This window comes from Siphateles boraxobius, unplaced genomic scaffold, assembly GCF_051911475.1.
Source record: "Siphateles boraxobius isolate OS27281-9 unplaced genomic scaffold, OSU_SipBor_1 12, whole genome shotgun sequence".
Lineage (NCBI taxonomy): Eukaryota > Metazoa > Chordata > Actinopteri > Cypriniformes > Leuciscidae > Siphateles > Siphateles boraxobius.
In genome coordinates, this window is record NW_027508722.1 from 5,493,185 (window position 1) to 5,497,231 (window position 4,047).

A 4,047-nucleotide genomic window follows, 5' to 3' on the forward strand; every position below is an offset into this window, starting at 1 on the left:
CGTCACACCAACACTCGAGGTACTCGTTTGTAAAGCTGACAATTCAGAGATGGCTTGTGGAGAGAAGAATACACTTGGCTCCGAAGCGAAAACATATCTGCTTGCTGCCGGCTTCCTCCTTTTATACCCACGAGGTGGGGCGGAGTTACGCCATGCAAATTCCGCAGACCCATGGCATTTCTTTGCCATTGGCTCGTTTTGTAATACTCGAAGTTGATAGGCTTTCTAAGCGAAACCCCATTCGTCGTCATCCGACGTAACTCGGAGTGACAACGAAAGGGAACTCAAACTCTTTCATGCTCTCTGAAGAATCTCAGAGACTTTTAAAGGCTTTCTGAAGAAGCTCAGTAAGTCTTTTTTTTAAACTAAGAAGAACTTTTGAAAAAACTCAAACTCTTTCATGCTCTCTGAAGAATCTCAGAGACTTTTAAAGGCTTTCTGAAGAAGCTCAGTAAGTCTTTTTTTTTTAAACTAAGAAGAACTTTTGAAAAAACTCAAACTCTTTCATGCTCTCTGAAGAATCTCAGAGACTTTTAAAGGCTTTCTGAAGAAGCTCAGTAGGTCTTTTTTTTAAACTAAGAAGAACTTTTGAAAAAACTCAAACTCTTTCATGCTCTCTGAAGAATCTCAGACTTTTAAAGGCTTTCTGAAGAAGCTCAGGGACTCTTTTTTTTTTTTTTATCAAAAAAGCTTACAGCACCTGGTATTCCCAGGCGGTCTCCCATCCAAGTACTAACCAGGCCCGACCCTGCTTAGCTTCCGAGATCAGACGAGATCGGGCGTGACCAAGGTGGTATGGCCGTAAGCGAAAACTGCTGCCAAAATTGGGCTATTTAAAAGGTTAGACCATTAACGAAGAAAACTAAGAAGAACTTTTGAAAAAACTCAAACTCTTTCATGCTCTCTGAAGAATCTCAGAGACTTTTAAAGGCTTTCTGAAGAAGCTCAGTAAGTCTTTTTTTTAAACTAAGAAGAACTTTTGAAAAAACTCAAACTCTTTCATGCTCTCTGAATAATCTGAGAGACTTTTAAAGGCTTTCTGAAGAAGCTCAGTAGGTCTTTTATTTAAAACTAAGAAGAACTTTTGAAAAAACTCAAACTCTTTCATGCTCTCTGAAGAATCTCAGAGACTTTTAAAGGCTTTCTGAAGAAGCTCAGGGACTCTTTTTTTTATATATATATATATATCAAAAACGCTTACAGCACCTGGTATTCCCAGGCGGTCTCCCATCCAAGTACTAACCAGGCCCGACCCTGCTTAGCTTCCAAGATCAGACGAGATCGGGCATGACCAAAGTGGTATGGCCGTAAGCGAAAACTGCTGCCAAATTGGGCTATTTAAAAGGTTAGACCATTAATGAAGAAAACTAAGAAGAACATTTGAAAAAACTCAAACTCTTTCATGCTCTCTGAAGAATCTCAGAGACTTTTAAAGGCTTTCTGAAGAAGCTCAGTAGGTCTTTTTTTTTAAACTAAGAAGAACTTTTGAAAAAACTCAAACTCTTTCATGCTCTCTGAAGAATCTCAGAGACTTTTAAAGGCTTTCTGAAGAAGCTCAGGGACTCTTTTTTTTTTAATTATATATCAAAAAAGCTTACAGCACCTGGTATTCCCAGGCGGTCTCCCATCCAAGTACTAACCAGGCCCGACCCTGCTTAGCTTCCGAGATCAGACGAGATCGGGCGTGACTTTTTTTTTATTTTTTTTTATTTATTTTTTTTATAAAAAATACATATTTTCTTCTTCATACATCTCTACATCACATATATTCCATTCACATTACACATGTTTTTAAAAAACTCCTTCACTTCCTGGCAGCTTCCACATTAAATCTTTTAAAACACAACAAACTTTTGGGGTAAAAACATCATAAAAAGCATGAACAATATTTTCACCTTTAAAATACAAATACAGTCTTTCCATATATAATTCAGTTTTCCTTTTAAACACAGTCCAGACATCCAACACAATTTTTTCCTTTTTAGCCACAGTTCTTCTCTCCCATATTGCACTTTTCATTAACATTACACACAGATTTATAAAACTTTTGTTTTCACACTTCTTTTCCCAACCAAACATCACAACTCTATTCCATTCCATTACATTTTCATCCCACTCCTCAGTCAACTCTTTGATTAAACATTTACATTTCTTTAAAAATTCCTCCAATTCTTTACAGTATAAAAACATATGTAAAATCCACTCTTCCTTTTCTTGGCATACTTTACACAAAGCGTTTTGTTCCATTCCTATTTTATTTAAAACAGCCTCAGTAAAAAACAATGTATGCCTTATAAAATACTCCAAACATCCCAATCTTGTTTCCACACATCTCCCCCCCCCCCATGTTTCTCCATATACACTCTTTTTTCAGATCTTTAAATTTCTGCACCCAGTATCCATTAACAATTGGTTCTTTAAAAACACCGTCTCTAAAAAAAGCATAAAACATCTTCACCGTACATGTTTTAAAACCATACAATTTTTCACTCAGCTTTACATACACTTCTTTTCCATTTGTCCCCTCTTCCATACTTTCAATCCTTTTAATCCAGTCTTTAGGTATTGCCCTTTTGATTATTTCATATTTGTTTATTATCTCTTGTCTGCTAAAATCCTCCTTTGCCTCCTCCATTACATCCACAATGTATTGTACTGGTAAAAATCCTTCTTTAAATTCATATAAAACATCTCTTACTCTTGTAATTCCCAGCTCCCACCATTTCTTAAAAAATATCTCTTTTCCCTGATTTAAAATGCCATTGTTTAAGAATAAAGGCTGATTTAAAATGTTCTCTCTACCTCTTGGATTAAAATGTACATTAGTTAAGAATTTACCCCAGGCGCTCATCACTTCCTTATAAAAATCTGGCAACTCCTCTGTCATCCACTTCTTTGCTCTCATCCACAGTACATTATCTCCAAGTGTAAGATTCCCACATTTACTTAAAAAATATTCCATTGTCTTTTTCCATGCTGTTTTGTTTTCTTCATTCAAGTACTTTTGTATTATTTTTACTCTTAAACTATTCTTTCTTTGTTCAAAATCCATTAAACCCAAACCTCCCTTCCCCACTTCTCCTATTAATGTGTTGTACGCAATTCTTGCTGGTTTCCCTTCCCATAAAAAATCTAAAAAACATTTTTGCAGCCTTTTTTCTGCCCTCAATGGCATGGATGACACATATAAAACATACCATAATTTAGAAACCATTAAAACATTCAGAATTAAAACCTTCCCTTTCAGAGTTAAAGTTCTCAGTTTCCAAAAGTTCATCCTCCTTTCAATACCCCCTAATAATTCCTCCCACATTGTTTCTCCTACCTTCTTTTCATCTATTCCCATTAAAACCCCTAAAATCTTCATTTCTTTTGTTTCCTTAAAAGCAAAACTATTTGTTAAATCTTCTGCCCCTCCAAATCTCATATACACTGTTTTTTCTGCATTTATTTTTGCTCCTGATCCTTTACAAAACACGTCTACGATTCTCATTGCTTTTTTAACACTCTCTAGATCCTTTACAATCACTGTTGTATCATCCGCATATTGAAATATTTTGTTTTCTTCTCCCTCGACTCCTATTCCATTAATTCCCTCTTCTTGTTTTATGGCCAGGCCTAGTGGTTCAGAAACTAATGAATATAAAAGAGCTGAAAGTGGACATCCCTGCCTTATGGATCTAGTAACTTTAAAACACTGCGTTAAAAAGCCATTACATTTAATTTTTGTTATTGCTCCTTTGTATAAAATTCTTACCCATTTAATAAAATTCCCTCCAAAACCAAAACTTTTTAAAATATCAAATAAAAATTCATGTTCTACTCTGTCAAACGCTTTCTCAAAATCCAAACTAATTATGTACCCTTTTTTGTTCTTTTCATGCATGTATCTTATTGTATCTTTTATACTTATTGTTGTGTCTGCTATGTCTCTTCCTTTCACTCCGTACGCTTGGTTGGTTTTAATTATACTCGGCATTACTTCCTTCAATCTGTTGGCTAAAATTTTCGATAAAATCTTTAAATCTGTATTTAACATCGTAATTG

General features: G+C 35.2%; 2 non-coding genes across 2 annotated transcripts; both read right to left on the reverse strand.

Annotated features, from left to right (window-relative positions):
• Positions 1–688: 688 nt before the first annotated feature.
• On the reverse strand, positions 689–807 carry LOC143728660 (5S ribosomal RNA). The gene has a single exon (XR_013199857.1). It is a non-coding gene; the product is annotated as a 5S ribosomal RNA (ribosomal RNA).
• A 387-nt stretch (positions 808–1,194) lies between these two features.
• Positions 1,195–1,313, reverse strand: LOC143728745 (5S ribosomal RNA). Its single transcript, XR_013199885.1, has one exon. It is a non-coding gene; the product is annotated as a 5S ribosomal RNA (ribosomal RNA).
• Between the last annotated feature and the right edge of the window lie 2,734 nt (positions 1,314–4,047).